Raw genomic sequence first — 25,969 nt, forward strand, 5'->3', positions numbered from 1 at the left:
CTCTTTTCAGTTTCTAGATGCCACCTGAGTTTCTTGCCACATGGTCCTCTCCATAGGCAGTTGACAACATAGCAGCTTGCTTCATCAAAGCCAGCAGGAGAATGAGAAAGGACAGTTCTGCTACCAAGATAGATTCTTACATAATGTAACATAATGATCAGAGTGATGTATCCTACCACATCTATGATATTATAATGTAATATAATCATGGGAGTAATATCCTCTCACCTTTGCCATATTCTGTTAGTTCAAAGCAACTCACAGGCTCCACCTTATGAACATTAATAAAAGGAAACCTCACCAAAATAAACTTGAAACAATAGAAGGAGAAACTGCAATGGGAAACCATACCACTCAGTGTCAATTATAGGAAGAACTGTCAATTACAGATCCTTGAAACAAGAATCCTCAACAGCCAAGAATCATCAATCACAGGCCCCAAAAGGGAAAGACGAACATTGCATCTGCTACAAGAAACTAACTACCTCGTAACCCAGCCAATGAGAAACTGTCATTACCCTAAACTCGTGCTTTTCTCCAATGAATTTTTGTTCAAAACAAGCCCTCCCAATGTCCTCCTTTTCCATAAAATAACATTCTTTGCCTTTGTTAGACTTATCAATAGTTTTGCTCTAACTTGCCTGACCTGAATTGCAATTCTGTTTTTCTAAAAAAATCCATTTTTTCTGGTAAAATAACTTTTATTTTTAAAGTTAACAACCTCTATCTAGGGGGAAGGAGCTTAAAGAAGGGCATTAATACTGGAAGACAGAAACCACTGGGAGTTACCGTAGGATCTATCTGCCGCACACATATAATTTCTCAGGACTATTTTTAATGATGCAATGTTAAAACTTCATGGAAAAGAGCACACAAAGGAATTCCAAGATGCAGTATCTCTCTTCCACAAAGGCATAACTTTCCCTGGATATTAGATTGGGCTAGTTTCTGTTGTAGACAGAGGATTTTTATCAAGTATGAACCTGGCAGATCTTGACAGCTCAGAAAGAACAACAGAAGTAATTGAATATAAAGGAGAAAACTGTTAAAGAACATTTATCACAAAAAAAACCTAGTTTCTTTAGTTATCTTTATTTCCATGGTGTCTGTCACCTCAAGCGGTAGTCACCATTCATTCTACTTTGCTAGAATGACTATCATTCACTTTACTTTGGTCCAGCTATTTGTCGAATCATAAAGGTGAAATGAAATGACTGTCAGGTCACATGTTTGGTAGGGATGGAATTACAAAGAAAGGAAGACCATGACACTTGGGGAAATAGTTATGAGGAAGGAAAACCAATGGAGGACCTAAGAAAAGGATATGAGTCAGAGTCATCTTGATACCATGGTTAGCACAGTGAATTTTTTTTTTTTTGCACGGTGAATTTTTATAATTCTCACATAAAACTTCTAAAATGGTTACCTTAAGATTATACTGGCTATATAGTCAGGGTTCTCATTTCCTTTTCTTAAAATTGGGTTGGTGTTCTTTGAAATATCTAAAGATATATGGCTACCATTGGTTGAGTGTGTACAGGTCACAATTTCACAACACTTTTACGGGGATAGATGCCATTTTTAATCCTTTCTCCTAAGTATGGGGAAATTGTTAACCTCAGTTAGGATGTTGAGTAACTTGCCCAAGGTCACATAACAAGTAAATGAGACAGCCAAGAAGCCAGAGTATCTGTTGACTCTAAAATTAAAACCTTTAACCACTGGTTACAGTGTTGCCTCAGGCTTCAGGATAGGGGAATCTCAAAAAGAATGTTTTAATATTTAAAAATAAAGTTTTTCTGTCCCTCATTTTTGTCTCTCTTAAACTAGTGAGCTTAAAATCTGTTTTCCTCTGGAAGATGCAAACTAATCTGTAGGGACATAAAGCACATCTGTGGTTACTGGGGGACAGGAGAGGGCTGGGAGGGTCAGGAGACAGGAAAAAGGAAATACAAAGTGGCACAAAACCTTTTGGGAATGATAAATACGTTCACTATTTTGAACTATGGTAGCGATAGTTAGTCAGAATACATATGTCAAAACTTATCAAATTGTACTTTAAATTGTACAGTTTATTGTGTGTCAGTTATTCTTAATATTACAGATGAAGAAATAGATATCAAGAAGTTAAAGTCCCTTGTCTAAGATTAGCCAGAGAGGTGGTAGTAGAGACAGGATAAAAATACAGTTTTTTTTTTTTTTTAATATTCCTATTTATTTCTAGGAGAGAGAGAGAGACAGCGTGAGCAGGGGAGGGTCAGAGAGAGAGGGAGACACAGACTCTGAAACAGGCTCCAGGCTCTGAGCTGGCAGTCAGCACAGAGCCCGACGCGGGGCTCGAACCCACGAACCGCGAGATCATGACCTAAGCGAAAGTCGGACGCTTAACCGACTAAGCCACCCAGGCGCCCCTAAAAATACAGTTTTAAAAATTCTTGAACAACTACTAATTTTCTCACTCAGTTTGATAATTTATCCCTACATGGTTTCAAAGAGTTTGAATACACATAAAATATGAAATATATATTATAGGAAGAATATTGTATATAAGAACTCTCGGCTAACTTACATATCTCAATTGAGCACTGGAAATCCTTGGTGAATTCATTTGATGAAAAAGTTTAATGCATCTCATTAGAAGTTTGTCATCACATGCAATCTGAGAAATATATATATTTTTAGGAATTTTATAATTATGTGACCAGCAGCGGGCAACTAAGTACTTCAGGAACAGGATCATATACAGGAAAACAAATTAAAATTGGAGACTATGAACATTCTCAGTTGTATAGAACTTAATTCTTTCTAAAATGATAACACCTAGCCACATATTCTCACAATATTGAATCTGTGAAGATAATTAGAACACTCCCCTAAATAAAATATATATACTAAGGCCTATATGTGGCAGATTGCTTTGGTTGTTTTTTTCAGTCTACAAGGTTCTTTGCAAAAATCTATGAATTTATAACCAATGAGCTTTTTTTTTTTAACTTTGTGTTATATAAAATATAATAAACATTGACTTATATCTGCAGGTTATTCTTGGATTCTGAGATTTCATTTGACATTCTAAGATCAAAGTAATTAAGATTTGCATTGAATCTCATTTTAAACCTAAAATTTAATACAGTATCATTTCCTAATCTTCTTTTATAAAAGACTAATTTTAAGGTTGTTGTATTAGTCATGTGCTCTCCACTGAAATATAACCAACTGTGTTGGAAGAGACCTATGTAGTCAAATAATCCAGACTTCCTCCCGATGCAACTACAATGACTGGCACAAAGAGAGCATTCAGTAAATTCATGTTGACTGAATTAAACTGAATTTAAATAAATTGAATTAAATATCTCTAGTAATGGCGGGGTTCTGCCAGAGTTCCAGTGTGGAGTTGGGTAGTACTATAGGATAAAGGTTAAGCATGAATTCTGGGGTCAGATTATCCAGGTTCACATAATGCCTCCTCTTATTTACTTTCTGTGTAAGGATGGATGAGTTACTTAAATTTGCTAATCCTCCATTTCCTCACCTATACAAAAAGGACAGTAATAATAGCTATTCACAGTACATATTGCTAGCGTTAATCAATATTCAGTTATCTTTCTCTTCTGAGTGCTCAGTGGATTGACAGTCATTTCTCAGCACCACTGCAACTGGATGGGCGCATGTGACTCTGTCTGGTGAAATACTGTGCAGTTGACATGTGTCAGTTTCTAGATGAGGCCATGAAAAGTCAATATGAAATTTCTTAGTCTTTATTCTCCTACTGGGACAACCATGGAAAAAGACTCATATTAAGATGGTGGCAGCACAAGGTTAAAGACCCTAGATTATCATCTCATCACACAGAAGACAGTTACCTGCAGCCAGAGCCAATATTTTGGAATTAGAAATAAATCTCTGTTCAGTTAAATCATTGACTTTCTTTTTTTTTTATTTATTTTTCTTTTTAATATTTTTTATTTCTAGGAGAGAGAGAGAGAGAGACAGCGTGAGCAGGGGAGGGTCAGAGAGAGAGGGAGATACAGACTCTGAAATTGGCTCCAGGCTCTGAGCTGGCAGTCAGCACAGAGCCCGACGCGGGGCCTGAACCCACGAACCGTGAGATCATGACCTAAGCGAAAGTCGGACGCTTAACCGACTAAGCCACCCAGGCGCCCCTATCATTGACTTTCTTCCCTGACCACAGCATAACCTAGACTATTCTGTCCTGTCTGAGTTGTTTTGATGATTCAATCAGGCATAGTATGGGAATTGCTTGTCTGATAAACAATAAGTACTCAAATGTTATAATTAATTATATTGAATCAATCATTGATATTGAATCAACTCATGAATATAAAGCATTGATTTGTTGTTATTATAATGATTCAAAACTCAGCCAAATTAGAGTACCAGGTAACTTTTGTTTAGAGTATTCTAACTCTTTGAACTTCTCCTTGGAACATTGCCTAACATACAGTAGATATTCAGGAATAAATGAACAAATTCTTGTTTTGCTGATTCTCTGATAATTGCTGTCATTTTTTCCTGAGCTCTTTTATGTTCTTGTTAGACTGGCAAGACTCCATTTTCTATTTGTTTCATTAGACCTAGCTTCTCATTAAACAACCACTTTTGGATAGACTTGTTCTATCAAAAATCGGGCTTAGGCAGTGGCAGCTCCTTATATGCCTTACTCTCTCCTGAATTCAGTAGCAATTGATAGGGAGTCAGAGAAAGATGAAAACCTACTTTCTTACTAATAAAGCTGCTTAGACAACATGGCTTCAATGTGCAGCTACAATGAGGCTTTTCAATACTTTTCCCGAAGTCCAAATGGATGATGGCATAACAAAAGGAAAATTTGGGTCTTCAGTACAGATAAACTGGGGCAGAATCAGGGCTGCACACTCAGTGAGGTCAACAGTAGAAAGAATGAGGGTTAGGATTCAGGCCTGCCTCTAGAAGCAAGCCCAGGCTTGGATCCATGTATGTTAAATTTATTACACAAAATGAGAAACAGGACAGAACACAATCTGTTGTGGGTAGGTAGATTTCAAAAATATGGCAAGAAAGGGTCTGGGTCTTACTTTCTTCTTCTTAAGTTACCAATTAAATAAAGTAACTCTATTTAGGGAAAATAGCAGAAATAAAAATGAAAGATACACTTCCCTCAAGTTCTGAAAGTAGCATATTTCTAATTTAAGATCCAGGTAGGGGAGCACCTAAATATGTCAATGTATCAATTTAGACATACATAGATGTCTACCTGAAGATTCTAATAATTAGAGATTATATATGATGATGTTGCTCAGGAGAGAGGACTAGGCTAGAGATACATATTAGATAGACTAAAAAGAATGAGAACACAAGATTCCTTTTCTCCTCTCTTTTCTAGGAAGAAGGTGTAGAGTGAAAAGAGTAAAGGGCTGAGTATGAAGTTTTGGAGCAATAAAGAAATAGCAGAGAGAGATAAACTTGCAAAGGAGAATGAGGAAAAGTCAGAAAGGTAGGAGGAAAACTAACAAGATGACATAAAAACTAAATAAGAGAATTTCTGCCAAAGGTTAACAGAAGCATAAAAAGAAGTTGTCAATTTGTGAGGACTGCTACAAGTGAAAAGGCTACCTGAATCTCATGCTGAGACCTATGAACCACAGCTAAAATGAAAAGGCAAAGGAAAATCTGCAAGCAGAGAAGCTTTTAAAAAATAAGCAGCTAGGTTGGTGCCCTGACAGCCTCTTATACTGGAATATTTAGTCTCATGTATATGTAGACTTAGTAAGAAATAGTGATTTTCTTTAAAAAAAAAATTCTGTTACTATGAAAGTAGTACATGCAATGTAGAAAGCTGGAAACTATATATAAGTAAAATAGAAAAATAAAAACAACTGTATTTACCATCTATTACCACTGTTAACAGCTTATTGTATATCTTTCCATACCTTTACTTATCCTTATATTGCATATAAATACATACATATATTTAACCAAAATGGTTTCATACTCATGTAGTTTCACAACCTGCTTTTTAAAAATTAATAATCTCTAACCTTTCCAATCAATGAATTTTATCTCACCTAAAACCCAAATTCAGATTTCCCCATTAGTCTCCAAATTATCTTTACTCTGAAGATTACCCACTAAAAGTAAGGAATTATTTATTTTTCCTTTCCTGCATGAACCATATTTTAAGGTGACCAAATAGTTCTAGGTATAAAGGCAAGCTCTATTTTTCTAAAAAAAAAAATGTCAGGATATAGAATGAATGATGGAGTTAAAATTATTTTGCAATTTTTACTGACTTGTGCAAGGGTTTTCAACAAGTGTTAAAACATGAGGTTTATGTTTGAAGAGGAACTGGGCATATGCATAGAATCAAAGTAATACCAAACAAATTACTTCCCAGTCACACGTTATAAAGTAGGAATGAGACTGCCATATCATTAATTCAATTATCAGTCTAAGCCTCAATAACTGTGCATCAATCAAATAGCATGAAAGATGCTATAAAAAAATACTGCGTCACCTATAAATATTCTAGCCCCAAATGTGTAATTTGAATCCACCAAGTCTCTACATCTGCTACCTTTCAAAGATTTCAAGGAGCCATTTTTACATCTGTTGAATATCATAAACAAGGTGTCCTGGATATTCTATTGAATATCATAAACACTGTGAGGGTAGAAGAATAATGTATGTATTACTACATTGTGCTTAGAGATAAATTTTGTTTTACTACGATTCATAGTAAGCTGAATTATAGTAAACTTAAGAAATAAGTTTGGTAAGAGAGGCCTGGCTTACTTGTGGACTTACATGTGGACTCCATGTACTGCAACACCGTAGTGGCTGTTTGAAGTCTTAGCTGAATGGAAAATAAAACTCTGAAGTTGAGTCTATCTCCTGTTTGCCATAGAAGTGGCTTTCATTCTCACATCACATGTGAGACTGATATCTGAATTAGGGATTGTAGAGATTCTTTTTTTTTTTTTTTAATTTTTTAATGTTTTTATTTATTTCTAGGAGAGAGAGAGAGAAAGAGACAGCGTGAGCAGGGGAGGGTCAGAGAGAGAGGGAGTCACAGACTGAAACAGGCTCCAGGCTCTGAGCTGTCAGCACAGAGCCTGATGCAGGGCTCGAACCCACGAACCGTGAGATCTGACCTGAGCCAAAGTCTGACGCGTAACTGACTGAGCCAACCAGGCACCCCGGATTGTAGAGATTCTTAAATGAACTTGCTTCCATGGCCTGAGGTTATGCCCGTCTATGTATCTTCTATAATTCTCAGAATTAGGGCAGCTGCCGCCATCAATGGAAGGTTGGTAGAGTATACGGTCCGTGTGTAATTTTTTTACAACTGAGTAAACTGAAGATACAGTTAGTAAAATTGTGTACAATGTAATATTCTCTAAAGATAGTAATCATAATAGCTTATGTTTCTTGAGTTCTTTAATTCTCATAAAAACACTATAAAATAAAAAAAATTAACTCTACAGGTGAGGAAAGAGCCTTGGTGAGGTCTCAGAGCTAGTAAATGGCAGGGCTAACATTAGAAGTGAACTACATCTGACGTTAGAGGTGGAGGTTAACTGCACTGCACTACTTCAGTGAGTCAGATTTATATTGATGAACTTTGTAATATTGATTAAATTGATTTTGAGATTTTTCTTTGGACTTAATAGTAACACTAACTCATAACAGTTTCTGGATTATAACTGCTAACCTAATGGGAACATCCACGCATAAAGCGAAAGCACTTAGTTCTTGTCAAATATTAGCACTGAAAAAATAAAACATTAACAGAATACTTTCAACTTTTCCCCCCAGAAAACAGTCAGTGCCAATGAAGGCAAAGCCTAAACTTTCACTTGACTTTTTTTTGCTACTTTTTATGAATTTGACAGTTGTGCATTTGGAATCTGTTCAAATTCTATTTGTAGCTGAATCATGTGAATGCCAAGGAGATCAGTACATCTGCTTCTTAGCATCTCTAATCTGCATTTGCAGAATGCTTTATATAAATTTGAACATGTTAATGGGCTTAATCAGATTTATTTACCACAGTTCATAAGATGTTTGGCCTTTCACCATGGCTTAATTGAGGTTTGGAGCAAATAACACATTGCATGAGTTGCTTTTATTTGGAATACTTTTACCAAAAAATAATCACAGACATGACAAAGAGGAAAAGATTACTATCTTAAGGGTAGAAAATAACAAGTAGTAGTTGTAGAGTACATTCCTATGGATTTGACCTACAGGTAGAGAAAAGTGACATAATTTAAAGGTTTTTTCCCCCTTAAGCATGGGCCCAATTATACAGTATGTGTCTCTAGGAAATGGGACACTTGAAAACACCATAATCAAATATTACTATCACACCTAATCAACCAGTAAGCCCTTGATATCAGGTAATATCCAACCAGTATTAACATTTCCTTCATTGTCTCATTAATGTCTTTTTGTAAAAGTGGTTTGAATCAGAATCTAAAAGAAGTCCATGCACTGCATTTGGTTGATGTGTCCAATGAGTGTTTTTAAATACATAATAGTACCCTCCTTTTTTTCCTTGCCTTTATTTTTGCATAAAGGTCATTTTCTTCCATAATTTTCTCTGTTCTTAGTTGAGATCATTGTATTCATATGGTGTACTACATTTGTAATAATTTCAGGAAGGGGGGTTGGGATGCAAACAATGTCAGGTCCAAGCTGACAGCAAAAGGTAGTTGGAAGTAATCAACGCTGTGGGACGATAAGCAGAATAGTGTTTGGCCATCTCTGGAAAAGAGCTGACATTTAAAAATGAAATCATAAAAATATGTATCCCAACACCAGTCCATTTCCAAGAGGCTATTATAGGGATTAAGAGTTTAAGGAAACCCGTGGCAGAATGGGATTGGGAGTCTGGTCTCAGCTGTCTGTGCATACAATAGCAGGCAAAAGTTAGGCTCCCATATCAACAGGGCTTAGAACAGAGGGAAGAACCTGACAAGAATGCATTGGACAGATATTACTGGAATATAGGATAGGTGCCTTCTTTCTTCAACTTGTCACCTTTGGGTATCAGTGTTCTGGAGGAGTTAGAAAGATAATAAATACCTAGGAGATTTGACAAAAGGCATCTAGGTAGCACCTGCCTTGTTGGGAGTGGTAGGTAGATTGCTACCTCATAATGTTGTATGTATGGCACTTTCATTCTCAGCAGAGAACAGCAGAAATGAGGTTCTGAAACACTGTTAGTTTATAGGGCGAGGCCTCTTCATAGCTTCCCATTCATTTCAGAAGAGGTGGAGAACCTACAGATACCTAATTTTCTTTTTTTTTTTTGTAAATAGGATGGGCCTTGACCCAGTAAAAATTAACTTATTAAATGGAAAGAATTAATGTACAATCTGGGTTATATGAATTACTTGTGAACTGTCAGAAAGCTTATAGATGTATAAATACAGGTTGGACAAAGCTAATTGAAGTAATCTATACTAGTATAATATAGAATCTCTTGTATGTTAAAAGCTATAAAGAAATGAAATTCATTTGGACATACTGCAGTGAGATTATAAATTTGGTTTTATCAAGAAAGTATTAAAGAAGTATGTTACAAATAATCTCATGTGGTTGAGGAAAACAAAGAGAATAAAGCTTTGGTGTAAAAAAAAAAGTAAGTTATAATTTCTCTGCATTGTAGTTACCACACTTTGGGAATTTAAGGAATTATGTATCCTATGTTTTTCATGTATACAAAATTGTAACAAACAGCTTTTTACACATTCTTTTTTAAAAAATTCTTTTTCTTATGTTAAGTAGGCTCCATGCCCAACATAGGACTTGAACTCACAACCCTGAGATCAACAGCTGTACACTCCATCAACTGAGCCAGGTGATGGCCCTATGCTCTCTTGAAATTGAAATGAAAAACATATTTACAGCTGGGAATGTGTAGTCCAGGTAGATATCAGAAAGAAATGGATTCTTCTTCTTCTTTTAAGAATTTATTTGGAGTTCAGGATGCCCCCTGGGCTGAATTAAAACTCAGGAGTCAATCTTTAGAGCCTAAGCATAAATTTCTAACTATTTCCAGAGATGGTGTTAAAAGTCATAGCATGCACCTAATTTTGAATAGGGAATGTGGGTGGAAAGAGTAGGCAGAGCTTTTCAATAAGACTTAATTGTCCTTAACCTGTGAATACATAATTACATAATTTGTTTTGACGAACTTTCATTTTTAGACTTCTATGGTGGGGCTCATTAATTCTTCATAGTGATGTGAAAAATAGTATATAATTCTCTTTTTTATTACTCTAAATCATGATCTCCTAAATATATGCTAATTTCTTAGCCTGATTATTAATAAATCATCTCTACTGGTACATTATGCAAATTTGAAATCAAAATGTCATGAACAAAAACACTTAAAATGCTACAGCAGTACAATTATTTAAAGAGAGAATACCAATAAAATATTAATAAAGTTTTACCTATATGGATAGAGAAAAAATAAACGAAAATGTTTAGTGTTCTTGCTTTTTTAATTAAAAATTTTTTTATTTTGAAAGAGAGAAAGAGCATGTGGGGAGGGGCAGAAAGAGACAGAGAGAATTCCAAGTAGGTTCTGCGTAGTCAGTACAGAGCAAGATGCAGGGCCCTATCTCATGAACCATGAAACTGTGACCTGAGCTGAAATCGAGAGTCAGATGCTTAATGGACTGAGCGACCCAGGTGCCCCTACTGTTTCTGCTTTTAAGGGTATAATACCAGAGGGAGATAATAATACAAACAGGAAAAATACTTCATCTGATGAGGTCTGTTTAATAGTAAGTATAAAGTGAGAATCTGATTAGACTTATTCTGATGTTAGGAATGTGTAATAGCTATTTTTTCTTTAAAAAATATTATTAAATAATTTTAACAATTCTGTTTTGCATAGTTGGTGGTTTTTAGACTCATGCAAATATTTACCACTTTCAATACTCTTCCTTCAGTCTTAAGTCCAGATCTTTTTGGGGGGTATCATTTTATTTTTATCTGAAGAGAGAAATTTCTTTAGACTTTCCATTAGTGAGAATCACTATTAGCAGCAAACTCTGCTTTTTCTGACCTGAAAATGCCTTTGTTTTGGTCCCCCTTTTTTTTTGGGGGGGGGTGAGGAGAAAGGGCAGAGGGAGAAGGGAGAGAATCTTAAGCAGGCGCCACATCCAGCCCTGAGCCCAACCTGGGGCTGGATTTCATGACGCAGGGTTCAATCTCATGACCATGAGATCATGACTGGAGCCAAAGTCAAGAGTCTGATGCTTAACCAACTGAGTCACCCTGGCACCCCTGGCCTCTTTCTTAAAAGATCTCTTCAAAGGGGTTTTATTTTAGCCAACTGAAAGTGTCATTCCAGGGTCTTCTGATTCTATTGTTACTGATGAAAGTCAATTACCAGACACTTTGAAAATAATCTATTTTTCCCCACTGCTTTTTAAGTTTTCTTTTCTTTTCTTTTTGGTGTTCTATAGTTAAACTATGATATATATAAGTGTAGATTTATTATTCTTTGATTTGCTTGGGATTTGGGGGACTTCCTAAATCTGTGAGTTGGAATCTTTCATCAGTTCTGGAAAGGCTTCAACCATTATCATGTCAAATATTGCTTCTGCCACACTTTTTCTTTCCTATTCTTTTGGAGTACCGATTTATTTTAGACTTTCTCACAATGTCTCCCCTGTCACATAAAGTCTCTATTATATTTTTCATTTCTTTTTCTTTTTCAATTGCATTTGGGCAACTTCTTCATGTCTATCTCCCAGTTCACTAAATTGTACTTCTGCTACGTCAAATAGACTATTAAATGTGTCCACTGAATTTTAAATTTTAATAACTTGTATTTTTTAGTTCTTTAAGTTCTACTTAAAAATATCTTTGGCTACTCTTTACACTTTCTTGTTTTGTGTACACATTTTCAAGGTTATCTTTTATTCTCTTATTCATATTTTATATAGTTATTTTATAGTCTGTGCCTGGTAATTTCACTTTCTGAAGTCCTTTTGAATATGTTTTTGCTCTCTTATATTCACTATTTCTCACTAATGGTGTCTTATTTTCTTCTGTGCTTGTTATTTTTTAAAATGTGAGGTGCTTATTTTCCTAAGATTTTTACTTATTATTCTTTAAGGCTTAAGATAAAGACAGGTTCTTCCAGAGAGGACCGGCATTTGTTTCTGCTGGATGTCTGAGAGTACTATCAGTCAAACATCCTTCTCAATTATCAGCTGAATACCTTCTGGGATCACCCAGGTAATGTGAATTCAAGTTATATTTTGTGTATGTGTGAGAGAGCTAGATTCTAAGTCTAAATTCTCAGATATGATTATGCTTTTCCCCTCTCCACCACATGCCGACAGTTAAGACAGTTAATTTTCTTTGTAGAATATTGGAGAGAGGTGTACAGCTACTAACGTGTAAGTTTATTTCTAATACATCTTTATAGTAAATGAATGATCCTGGGAACTGCAGCTTTCTGTGTGTGTAGGGCAGGTCACGAGTTCTGTCTTTCATAAGGCCATGAAAACCAAAGCTCATGTTAACTGGATTTGGCAAATGCCCTTGGGGTCATTGGGAGTGAAACTTTCTATCTAGGTTTCTGCTTTCATTCCATTTTTGACCTAACAATTTCTTTATTACCAGTCAATATATTTAATAGAATTTTAAAAAAATTTCCAGGATTTTTGTTTCCAGTGTGGTCACTGAGTGAGGTAAAGAAGCTATGATATTGCCAGAAATAGAAGGCCATATTCTTTGTATTTTATTACGCAAATTTTCATTTAGGGATGTTTAAGACAAATAATACTAAACAGAAATACTTAAAATATGTAAATATTTTGCAAGCAAATGTATAGATTTTCTTTAAATTATTTTAATGTTTATTTTTTAGGGAGAGAGACAGAGAGCAAAAGAGAGAGAGACAGAGACAGAGAAAGAGATACGGAATCTGAAGCAGGCTCCAGTCTCTGAGCTCTTAGCACAGAGCCCAACACAGGGCTCAAACTCATGAACTGCAAGATCATGACCTGAGCTAATGTCAGACGCTTAACCAACTGAGCCACCCAGGCACCCCTAATATAAAATTTTAGTTGGGTGCTTATCAAACATCAGGTCAACTATTTTGTAGATGTCTATTATTTTATTATTTATTTATTTAGAGAGTGTAGGAATGCACATGTGCTTGAGTGGGGAGGGGTGGTGGGACAGAGGAGGGGGGAGGAGGAGAGAGAGAGACAAAGAGAGAGAGAGAGGGGCTGAATCCCAACCAGATTCTGTGCTATCAGAGCAGAGACCAATGTGGGGCTTGAACCCACGAACCTGAGCGGAAACCAAGAGCTGGACACTTAACCAACTGAGACACGTGGGCGCCCTGTAGATGTCTATTATTTTGCTTTTATTAAATAGAAAAATATTATTGTTTGGCAGTGCATTTAGCCTTGAACCACTAATCTGTTGGCTTAAATTCACTTCAGCTGATTTGTGAGAGTATACTATATAACATTTTCAAAAATCTCTGTGATTTAGAACAACAAATATTTATGATTTACTCTTGTTTCATGTTAGTAGCTGCAGGTCAGCTGCTGCTGTACTGCTCTAAAGGTCAGTTTCAGGTCTGCTCCATGGATTTTCTCACTCTGAGACCCTATTTGGAACACAACTTTCTCACTGCCAGGCAGCACAAGACCAAGAGACTGACCTGAATGTTGCACTCAAAAAAGCAGTTGGCATGTGTTACATCATAAACCACTCGCTAGAACAAGTTATGTGGCCAAGAATAATAACATAATCCACCAGAGTCTTCAATGGTGTATTGAATACCTTAGTCATGTTTTAGGTTGCTCTTAATCTTCTCTGAGAAAATGAGGATTTTAGTCTAAAATCCTCATTAGCAATCTTTGACAACATAAATGTCTAAATGGATAGGCTAAAGTAAAACAAAAAACAACTTCAAGCCAATCTCTCTCATTCTAGGTCAGGGTTGATCCATATTCTGTGGGAAAAATGTCAGTGCTTTAACTGATGTGGAAAAAGAACTTCTCATTCTCAGAAATGTATAATGAATTAAACACCAGACATGAGAGATTCTCATTGGAGTTAAAATTGAATAGTTATAATAAAATTGGATAATTATATTAATACATTTTATTTAAAAATGTTATTCTTAAAATCATTTTAAGAGTAGCAAACTTGCAGGGTATGTCAACATAGCTAATGGGGGTTTTAGGATATTTTTCAGTTAAAGCACAAGATCACAAATTACCATTTCTGTTTATGTTATGATTACATCAAAAATGCCAGTCTGAATGATCGTTTCCTGAAATCAGAGAATATTAGACTTGAAAGGATCTGAAAAGTATGTATTTCTCATTTGCAATGTATTGATACATCTTTTTGTGCAATTGTGAGCTATGTCAAAATCATCATTCATGTTAAGCAACTATTACTACCAACAGTCAAAATACAATTATAAGTGATATACTTACATTTGTTGTCCCATAATATCTTCACTCTCATCAAGTTGCATTTTGATTTTTTCTTTTTTTGAGAGTGGTTGATAGGAGTTATAGCTAGTCAGATAAGAATGTGTATAATCCTATTTGTTTCCAATGTGAATATCATTCACTGAGAAAAAAAGGTTGAATAACATTGTTTAAACAGCATATAGTCCAAGTCTCTACTTTTTTTTTAAAGTTTATTTATTTTGAGAGAGAGGGGAGAGAGAGAATCCCAAGCAGACTCTGAGCAATCAGCATGGAGCCCGATGCAAGGCTCCAACTCACAAACCATGAGATCATGACCTGAGCTGAAAACAAGATGAGCCAAAACCAAGAGTTGGATGCTTTAACCAACTGAGCCACCCAGACGCTTGTCCCTGCCAACTCCCTACTTTTATCAGAGCTTGATATGCAGAGAGTAATTCACCTAGTCACATATCTAATTAGCAGAGTCTATAAACCACCACCACCTTGCAACTAAGAACAGTGCTTTCCGTTCCAACAAAAGACCATTTATTTTCAACAACCAATATAAAAAATTTGGGCTGAGGCCGAAAAGGATTGTCAATGCAATTTGCCTTATTTAACTATAGTTTTAGTTCCCAAAGGAAGAGAACCAGAGAAACAGAGCACAGAGGGTATATTTTGCATGTTATCTGTGTTCCAAGAACATTCTTTTTCAAATTTCTTTGATTACAACTCACAGTAAGAAACAGTTTAAATCACAACATAGGACACCCTCTTATCTTTCTCCACAAGTGAAACAAAAATTTCACAAAGTGATTTCTTGTCCACACTAGATGTATACTCTAATCTTTATATTCTATTCCATTCTAGACTATTTTGTTAAAAAATAAAATTGATTTTTGAGTCAGTTAAAAAAAATACTGCTCCAGAAAATAGGAGACATTTCAATCTGACGCCAAACTCCACAGAGTTAGAGTCATTCACAGAATAACAAACTTCTCTCATATTTATCTGGACTACACATACAATATCTCAGACTTCAGAACAGAACCTGTAGAATCTTCTCCTCGTTGGAACACCTGTTCATTACAATATCTCATAGATTCCAAGACTCATTGTTTCCACCTTTTAACATCTCTGAATTTCAGCTGTGTCTTAAAAAAAAATAGTGGTATTGCATAGTTTAAGTGGCAGTATTTTTCTTTCTTTCTTGAGTAACATGAAAGGAGTCCTAAAGTCCATTTCTTAGTGTGTCAATGAAAAACATTAATAATAACGATTATATAAGCCAAACTCTATTGGTTATTCAAGTACCCTGGTGATCAGAATGCTTTTTGATGTCTTGTTAAGAAAACGTAATGAGGGCATAAGCAAAACCCCTTAGTTCTCGGCCAGAAGGAAAAATGACTTACAAACTGAGAAAACTTTCTCGTGTGCTTTCATGGTTAGCAGGGGTTTGATTATGATCTTTCTGCTTTCCTACATTCCTCGTTTCTCTATCGTTGCTTTCTTTCCTCTGGAGATTGGCATTTTATTCTTTTCATCACCAGGGTTGGGCAGGGAGAGTTCCTCGCACCTTGGTTTAAAAGGAAAGCAAAAGTTTATGTCCAAAAATCAGGTACTTAAAAAAGATTAGGCTTCATTTTAAAAATGCAATGAATTGCCAAATCCTGTGGGTCTGTTTAAACTGTCACCAACCTAACATATTGTAAGACTTAATGACTGCAGAACTGGCACGAAGGATGCTGAACCTGACTAGGAACAAAAATAAGTTTGCTAGGCTATTTTCATCCCAGCGTGATTGAGACGCACCATCCTTTCCTCAAAAAAAAAAAAAAAGAAAAAAAAAACCCCAAAAACTCTAATGAGGAAAACAGTAAATTAAATGCTACAATTAACGTGCTACTGGAAATAGGAACAATTAGTTACTGCTTTTCAAGACAGACACCACGGTGCCTTCTTCCTTTGTTTGGCCAAAACTTTAGTCAAGCAGAGGCTAGGGAGGCGGGTCTCAAGCTCTGGCCTCCCGGGCCTCCGAGTGGGCGTGGGGTCCTGGGCCAATACCAGTGAGCTCTATTGTGCAGTATCCTCAGATTAGGCAGGGCCCTGTGAGACCGGTCCAGACCACGCCTCAGTAGGTCACAGGCGTGGAGCGGGCGGCGGTGGGCTCGAATCCCGAAGCCGCCCTCGGGTGTGCGGAGGCAACTCGAGCGCGATAAGACTGGTAGAACAAGGTGTTGACAGTTGTTCCCGCGCGACTCCCTCCTGGCCTGCAGAGGAGGCGTCTCCGCGGCCGCCTCCGCGCGCCGTCACGTGACGGGAAAAAGGGGCGGGGGGGTTGGCGGCTCGAAGAGCCCGCGAGCTGGGGGCGGGGCCTGGAGGGGGAGGGCGCCCGAATGTAAAGGATCTTGGCGGCTGTGGGTGCTTGGAGAGGCGGCGACGCGGCGGATGACAACATTTGCCCGCGACGCGTTTCGGATCGGGCGGTGGTGGGAACGGTAGCCGGAGCGGCTGCAGCGTTAGCTTTCGCCGCGGCAACAGGCTCAGCCAGTAGCGGGCAGACGGAGGGAAAGTGGAGCCAGCCCTGGTCGGGGGACCGCGGGCCCGGGGTTCCCGCCCTCCTCGCGGGTTGAGCCGGCGGAGCCTCGGCGGCCTCGAGCCAGCGCCCTCGGTCTGAGCTCGCGCCCTAGCTGCCGCCGGCGACAGCAGCCGAGAGAAGTTGGGGTCCACCCGGGCGCGTGCAGGGCCCCGGAGGAACCGGCCCCCTGCTCCCCGCCTATCCGGGGGCTCCGCACCGGTGAGTGTCATACCGGTCCCTGAGTCGGGGGGCGGTGGGTCCGCACCCGTCTGGGAGACTGCACCCCCTTATCCCCACGTTCTGAGCTCGGGCCAGCGGGGACTCCCCGCGCCCGAGAGTTCCTCTTTGCCTCCTTTGTCCCCTTTCGGAATGGGAGATTCCAGAGGCTGGCGGGGGTGGAATATTTTGGGGCCCGCAGGACGTGCGTCTGCAACCCTTACAATAGCCGCGGCAGGGGCGAGGGGGCTGGTGAGAGCATTTTGACCGCTCTGAGTGACTCTTCCCGAAGTTTGGGCGGACCTCGGGGTCTCGCCGGAAGCCCCCGCCCCGAGGGGAGCTGGCGCTTTGTCACTTGGTGCGGTTAAGGCGAGGCTTCGGTTTTCCTGTGACAGCCCTAGAGGAGGCTGTGCCGCGCACCGCAGACCGCACCCGCCCTTGCAGAGCCCAGTGACACGGTGTTGTTCCTCTAAACTCAGTTCCTGTGGCCTCCTGGTAACGTAGGAGGAAGGCGAAGCCTTTGCCATACTTTTAAATGTATTGTTTGTTTCTAAGCCTTTTCTCGAGTGGAATCCAGTTCTCAGGAGCTTCACACGGAGCATGCTTCTGGTTCATTGAGCCACCCACTCATGACCAGCTGAGTGAAGCAACAGTATGTGCAGATTTTCCATTCACAAAAGTCATTTAACATTCTTCTTTATGAAAGACATCTGCGTTAGGGAACGTGCCTCATTTCATTTTATCTAAATGCTGCCTGAAATAATAGATAACTTGGGCTCCCACTTAAACAGATGAGACAACTTCTCAAACTTATGGTGTAAGCATATATTTGTGTTCAGTAGTTTAATGAAGTTTTTGCCTTTCTAATGCTAGAGGACTTAAATGACTTCTAATTAGAGTGTCCTCTGTATGGTAGGGTTATTAGTTTTTATTTACACCCCCTGAAATTTAGCCTCAGACTAGTGCCACTTTAGGTCTTTTCAGATAATCATTTAAAACAGATTGTTTTTTTTAAATCATTATTTATTTTTGACTCCTTAGGATTCCAAGGAAAGCAAGGATTGCAGAGAGACATGGGTGAATTGCCTGTTAGGGTTTCTTCATTCCATCAGATGTTATCTAAAGTTGATCATGCCGAGAGTCTATGGTCAATTTTTATGCTTACTAGATAGAACCTGTTTTACAGTGAAATTAAGGTCATGCTAGTTTTATAGAACAGGTTGGGGAAGGGAGAGTTAAGAGTATGCAGTTCGTCCTTTGTAGGAAATATATTTGACTTTACATATTTGTTGCCCCTTTTTTGATAGTAACTGTGTACGGGATGACTACAGTGTGCCTGTTCAAAGTACTGGGAAAGGGAATAGATGAAACATAAGAACTACCTTTTAGGTCTTTAATTATGGAGATTAGGTTGTTGCGGTCAAATTCCATGCGAACCATTTGAGCCACAATACATTGTACACAGCTGCTTAGAAATGGTTTAGTTAAAAATGACCATGGTTTATTTCTTTCTTGTTGAACGTTAGTGTGATATCTGTGATACGGGAAAGGTACTGCTGTCCTTTTTCAGTTAGAATATTGTTACATTTTGGAAGCAATCAAATGTGTTTCTTACGGCATATTTATGGCACTTATAAATTTGGCCTTGTTAAAGAACAAATTGCAGAATTTCTTTAGTAAGTACTCCTAGTACATTTAAACTTGTTTTGGTTTATAAATAATCCTTCAAGAATAGGTCCCTTACAGCATGAGTGACAAAATAGGAATTGATCCTTAGATGTGGTTTTCAAATTTTGTGGAAAATTCTTGTGCTAATAGCAACACCTGAAGTATTATATTTGAATATTTATAATACCCAAAGTGAGCACATTTAGAACAATGATCTTGGAGCATCAGGGGTTCAAAAGTAGAAAGCGTAAGTCCTACTTGTACCTTGTGAATATGATGTACATGTAATCCAGAAATACAAATTGAATTGAAAAGCTTCTCAGTACTGCATAATGAAAGTGGCTGGGTGCAGGGAGATTGGTGGAGATGCTTGTTTGGAGCAGTTGTAGCTAAAGTATCATTTTCTTGTAGATAGGACTCAGGAAGAGATGTCTGGATTTATGTGTACACGTACATTTCACATCCATTTGTGGGAAACCTTTGAGAGATTTTAGATCCGGCCTTCTATCTTGGTTCTCCACTCCCTCATATTGTTTCGAAGGCATGAAGTTGAAGGTCTGATCTGAGAGACCTTCCAGAATATTTCCTCCGTGAAAAGTTTTTATCAAGTATGCAAGGGAGAAAGCTTTCTTCAGAGGCCTTGTAGGAAAGGAATCCTTGCCCTAGATCATACTCTTACACCCCATGTTATTTTTACCTATTTGAAAGTTGCAAACCATGTAAAACATCTATGATAGCAAGGACCAGTCTTTTTTGCTCACCATCGACTCTCCAAATGCTTAGTAGTTATTGAATGAAAGCATACAGTTCCAGATATACGACAGGAGAATGAAGAGGAGTGTGTGATAATGTAGTCTGAAATAGATACAAGGAGTGTGGTGTTAAGGATGTTGGATTGGGAGGAACAGAGCCGGTCAAAACTGGGAAACTTTCTTGGAGGAGGTAATTCTTGAGTTAGGTTTGGCAGAAAGTTGTATAACTGAAGATAAGCAGGTGTTTTAAGGGAGTAGACCACATGAACCAAAGCATTTTGAATTGGACTGGATAATCATGGGATTAAGCACAGTGAGCCTTCTTTGGTAACATTATGAATAATTTTTACTTTTCCCCTTACAACTGTTCTCTCTCCCAGATAAAGAGTGGTACACTCTAGAAGAACTAAGATTTAGAGTACTTGAGTTTTGGAAGTAACAGTGGTTTACTGAAAGCAAGAGCATTGAACTAGGGGATTCAGAAGATTTGAAATGGATTTCTGATTATATCTTATACAAGTAAGTGCCTTTGGGCAAATCATTGAGCCTTAGTTATCTCATTTGTAAGAGGAAGATAATAATCCTTATTTCATATGGTTGTTGGGAGAATGAAGTTACATCTGTATATGGAAGTGCCTACTTCAATATCTAAGACATGGGAGAACTTTAATTGTTTAAAATGGATCGATCTTTGTCTTTAAATTATTAAATATTTTGGTGTATTTATCATTAACTCTAGTATCTACTTGATCTTGAGTTGGCCCTTTAAATTACCTTTAAATTTATAAGTATCAAAATTTTAGATGCTTAGTTTTCTTTCAATCAAGCATAACGTATTCTGACAAAAATGAGGCTTAATTGTATTACTTTAATGTTACAGACCAGAAAACATGCTAGGTACCTTAAATTTCTACAGCTTTAAGTAAGGAATATGTGTGGCTGAAAATCTGAGCCTTTAGGCTTTTCTTCTTTATAGAATTTGTTTTTGAAGAAATAGCCCATGCCTGTCATGTATTCACTGTTGTAAAGACATAGGGGATTTTCCTGCTATTAAGGGGAAAAAAATTACCCAAAACATCTCTATATGTTTTTGGTGATTTGAATGACTATAAACCATGGCGGATCTCTATCTGGGTGCTTTCTTTTAGAATTCAGTATTTTTTCAGTAGACTAATGGACTTCTGCATCATTTCTTATCTACGTTTTTTTTGCTGTGGAAGCTTTTCTGTGATTAATCTCAATTTTTCATTATACTTCGTGAACTCTTTATAGTGTTTATAATCCATGGAGCAGTCTGCCCTTTGTATACTATTTGGAAGGGGATTTTATTATTAAATAAAAACTTTAAAAAAGTCTGGGGTTTTGAAATGATAAAGAAGCCAGTTACCTGTCACTTTCCATATTCATGAACCACTGAAAAAAGGAGGAAATGATTTTGGGGTGGGAGACTCTTTTCACATAAAAAGGAGAAACTTTTTGATTTAGGGTTGTTAAAAACATGATAGAGTCAGAAGGAGATTGTTAGAGCTCCTGAAGGTAGCTTAGAAAGTGTTGTTGGTAATAATAGCAGCAAATATGTGTTGATTACTATGTACCAGTTACTACTTCAAAATATTTGCCATGTTGGTGTGCCTGAGTCAGTTGAGTGTCCAACTTTGGTTCAGGTCATGATCCCACAGTTCGTGAGTTAGAGCCCTAGGAGTTAGGCTTGCTGCTGCTGTCAGCGCAGAGTCTGCTTTGAATCCTCTGTCCCCTTCTCTCTCTGCCCCTTTCCCACTCACACTTTTCTCTCTCTCTTTCTAAAATAAATAAAACATTAAAACAAAAGTATTTGCCATGTTATCACATTTAATCCTCGCAATGACTCCTGCCCATCAGACTTTTTTTTTTTTTTCTTTGTTAAACCTCGGACACTGAGAGATTACTTGGTAGATAGTGGAGCCAGAATTTAAACTAAACCTGAGTCAGAGGGAGGCTAAGTTGCAGGTGGTTGAGCCTACCAAAAAGATTTGAACTAGAACTTTAACCTGAGCTTCTATTTTAGAGCCTGTCCTTTTAACCACCACATTATACTGCCTTGTATAGTTTATTTACAGTTGCCCCTTGTGACGGGACTTGAGCTTCATGATCTTTCTGAGTTTGTTGCAACTGTATGATTTGATGAAAATATGCTTTGTAATAAAATGCCATACAGTCTTGATGTTTTTAACATTTTGCATGTATTTTACTGGCATCCTATATTTTGAACATTGAGAATATTTGTAGTAAAGGAGAAAATTCTTTATTGTTTTTTCATTTGCCGATTTCTCGCCAGGAAATTCCAGACTAACCTGGAAATACAAGAACATAGTAGGTAGTATTTTAAGGTGACTTGTTAAAATTTTTAAAATTTATATTTTTCAGGGTATGGATACACAGACTTGATATAGAGGGTTTTTATATAGTAATATTTGAGGGTCACAAATCTATGTAATTGAAATCTATTCTACTGAAAATTTTCACCATAAAAAAACAACTTGTGTTGTTTTGTGTTTTGGCTGTCAAAGGCCACATATTAGCAGGAGTAGCTTATCAGATTACATAGTTTCTTACAGAGAAGACTTGGGCCCCTCTGGAAATTATGAAATCTGGGTAGGTAGGTTTTGATGGGGTAGGAGTATGGTAGGTCTGGGGAGAGAGAGCAGACTACTCTAAGTAACATTAGCACTGGGTAAGAGTAAAGAGGTAGAATGCCTTGTACAGAAGAGCACAAGTACATTTTTTAAATACAGATTGGAGATGAGACCGAAGACTAGCCTTGCTTACTGTATAATTTGCCTATTTTGATTATAACATTTAAAATCAACCCAGAAATAGAAAAACAATGCTATGCATCATAGTGGGGAGTTTGTAATAGTTCCTAGCCTGTTTTGCAGGATGTGGTTGCTTTATAAATATTTACTAGTGATCATAGAAGTAATCTCTTACTACCTATTATTTTATAAATCTAAGGAGGCAGAATAGCACAGGCTCTGGAGACAGACTCCTTGAGTTCACAACCTGCACAGCCACTTATTAGCTTATTGCCTCATATCTGGTCTGGTGCTGACATGACGGAAGAAGATGGTACATTGAGGCAGAGTAAGACCCAGAGTTTCCCATGGTTCTTATGTAGTATGAGAAAGATCTAAAAGTTCTCATGTAGTCCTAGTGAAAGAAACAGAAGTTAAAAGAGTGGGAGCCAGCAATCTTGTCATGAGGCTACTATTGTGAAGGGAGAGACCATGCAGTAATTGTTGGCGGGAGGGCAGCTCTGGCAGATTCAGCTCAGTGCCCACCACAGTTTGTGCTCCCTCGTGCGTAGTATAGTTAACACTGCAAACTAGTTGCTCAGCTAGGGGTGCATTTCTTTCATTCTGTCCTCTACCCTAGTGATCCTTCCCTGCATCTAGGTGGGGCCAGGTATGTGACTGATACTCACTATTGGAATGTGAATGGAAATGATGTGTTTTCACTTTAGCATAGAGGTAACAAAAAAGCAGGTGTTCTATCTCCAGCTGCTTTTTTCCAATCCAAGGGACGTGGGGTGGTAGAGCCATAAGATTGGAAGGATCTAGAATCCTTAAATTAGCATGTGGAAGAAAGCTGTGCACCAAAGAGGAGTAGCCATAATGGTTTGTAATTTTAATGAGAATTTTAGTTGTTTAAAGTTAATGGAAGATTCGGGGTTTGTTAAGCAGCTGGTGTTGCCTTAACTGTAAGCCTGGACTGTCTCAGATAGGTATTTGAGCTCCTAAGAATATCCATACCAGGAAGAGCTGAGGTGGGGCCAAGTTAATAGATCCACTGGAGGTTGTTATAAAACATTCCTCAGCATGTGCCATTATGACTCTCCTAAGCCTCTGAAGCCCATGAGGACCCAGAGGGCATGGATCTACATTCTGATCAATCATAACACTTCTTGTGCCCATGAATGCTTTCCACTCTGCTCAGATACCATTATAAGAATGAGAAGCCGTGACAACTGACAGAATGGGAAAAGCTAGTTGCAAATGACATATCAGATAAAGGGCTAGTATCCAAAATCTGTAAGGAACTCACCAAACTCCACACCCGAAAAACAAACAATCCAGTGAAGGTGAAGAAATGGGCAAAAGATATGAACAGACACTTCTCCAAAGAGGACATCCAGATGGCCAATGATGACGCAATGATGGCAAGATGATGCATGAAACGATGCTCAGCATCCCTCCTCATCAGGGAAATACAAATCAAAACTACACTGAGATACCACCTCACGCCAGTCAGAGTGGCTAAAATGAACAAATCAGAGGACTCTAGATGCTGGCAAGTGTGTGGAGAAATGGGCACCCTCCCACACTGTTGGTGGGAATGTAAACTGGTGCAGCCCCTCTGGAAAACAATGTGGAGGTTCCTCAAAAAATTAACATTAGAACTTCCCTATGACTCAGCAATAGCACTGCTAGGAATTTACCAAGGGATATAGGAGTGCTGATGCATAGGGGCACATGTACCCCAATGTTCATAGCAGCACTCTCAACAATAGTCAAAACATGGAAAGAGCCTAAGTGTCCATCAACTGACGAATGAATCAAGAAGATGTGGTTTAGCTATACGATGGAATACTACATGGCAATGAGAAAGAATGAAATCTGGCTATTTGTAGCAACATGGATGGATCTTGAGGGTGTTATGCTGAGCGAAATAAGTCAGGCAGAGAAAGACAGATACCATATGTTTTCACTTATAAGTGGATCTGGAGAAACTTACAGAGGACCATGGGGAAGGAGAAGGAGAAAATTAGTTGGGGAGAGGGAGGGAGGCAAACCATGAGAGACTCTTGAATGCCGAGAACAAACTGAGGGCCGATGGGTGTGGGGGGGAGAAAAAGGGGGGTGATGGGCATGGAGGAGGGCACTTGTGGGGATGAGCACTGGGTGTTACATGGAAACCAACTTTACAATAAACTATTAAAAAAAAAAAAAAAGAACAGTCAAATATGTTCTTCAAGCAACTGTTAAGCAACCCCTACCTCTAACCACAAAATTCTTGCTTCTGTACACGGGCTTTGCTCCTTTCCCTATATAAACCCAGAGCTGTGGCTTGGCGGGGCGCTCTTCTGAGGACTTTTCAGGTGCTCAGGAGCGTCCGGCCAGCCGGACTAAAATAAACCTGGATAACCAAAAAAAAAAAAAAAAAGAATGAGAAGCCGTGAGAAACTATACAAGTTCTGTAGAAGTCTGAGGAATTCCCCTAAAGCAGGGTTACTCCAACTTGACACTGTTGGCATTTTGGGCTGCATAATTTTTTGCTGGGAGGGCTGTCCTGTGCATTGTAGTATGTATAGCAGCATCCCTCTATCCATTAATGTCAGTAGCACCTCCCCTTGGTCATACAACCAAAAATGTCTCCAGACATTGCTAAATGTCCTCTGAGGGGCAAAATTGCCCCTGGTAGAGAACCACTGTCTTAAAAAACTGAGTTAAGCTGAAAGACACTTAGGTTTAAGTCTTTTAAAAGACTTTTTCTCCTCTTAGGAGATGGGTGGGGTTCATGGGGGAGGTTTGCTTCTGAATATGCAAAAAAGGAAAGTATGCTGTTTTCGTTTTGTTTTTATTTTATTTTTACAGAGCCAGGAGAGGGAGAGGGAAAGAGAGACAGAGAGAAAGAATGAGTGGGAGAGGGGCAGACAGAGAGGGAGACGAAAGAATCCTATGCGGGCTCCAACCTCAGCATGGAGCCCAGTGCCAGACTTGATTCCACAACCCTGGAATCGTGACCTGAGTCAAAATCAGGAGTTGAATGCTTGACTGACTGAGCCACCCAGGCACCCCTATAAAAACAACCCCTATGTTTTTATAAAACACAATGGTTTTGGGGCGCCTGGGTGGCTTAGTCGGTTAAGCGTCTGACTTTCGCTTAGGTCATGATCTCGCAGTTCGTGGGTTCAGGCCCTGCGTCGGGCTCTGTGACTGCCAGCTCAGAGCCTGGAGCCTGTTTCAGTCTGTGACTCCCTCTCTTTCTGACCCTCCCCTCCTCACGCTATCTCTCTCTCTCTCTCTCTCTCCTAGAAATAAATAAGTAAACATTTAAAAAAAAAACAATGGTTTCTGTTGAATGTTGATATGCACATTTATTTATCATTTCACATATTATCTGAGTTTTCCATTTTTTCTTCTTTTCTTTTCCTTCCAGATTGGTAGCTATACTTCTTGTTACCTAAACACATTACACCCTTTTCCCTGCCCCAACTGTAACCCCAGCTGTCATATCCATAGGTT

The 25,969-nt window shown here is 38.4% G+C and overlaps 1 protein-coding gene and 1 long non-coding RNA gene across 3 annotated transcripts in view; one reads left to right on the forward strand and one right to left on the reverse strand.

Moving 5' to 3' along the window:
• Positions 1-16,766, reverse strand: part of LOC120243699 — a 39,972-nt gene extending 23,206 nt beyond the window's left edge. Inside the window, exons 1-3 of the long non-coding RNA XR_005531377.1 lie at positions 16,539-16,766; positions 15,887-16,050; positions 14,496-14,634 (exon numbers count right to left, since the gene is read on the reverse strand). This is a non-coding gene — a long non-coding RNA (uncharacterized LOC120243699). The remainder of the gene's footprint in view (positions 1-14,495; positions 14,635-15,886; positions 16,051-16,538) is intronic.
• A 233-nt stretch (positions 16,767-16,999) lies between these two features.
• Positions 17,000-25,969, forward strand: part of OSBPL8 (oxysterol binding protein like 8) — a 160,568-nt gene continuing 151,598 nt past the window's right edge. The window contains exon 1 of one of the 2 annotated variants that reach the window (XM_039249917.1): positions 17,000-17,271. The gene's annotated coding sequence lies outside the window, so the exon portion shown is untranslated. The remainder of the gene's footprint in view (positions 17,272-25,969) is intronic. The other variant, XM_039249913.1, reaches the window with a different exon arrangement.

Source organism: Hyaena hyaena, unplaced genomic scaffold (assembly GCF_003009895.1).
Source record: "Hyaena hyaena isolate Hyena2069 unplaced genomic scaffold, ASM300989v1 scaffold_352, whole genome shotgun sequence".
NCBI lineage: Eukaryota > Metazoa > Chordata > Mammalia > Carnivora > Hyaenidae > Hyaena > Hyaena hyaena.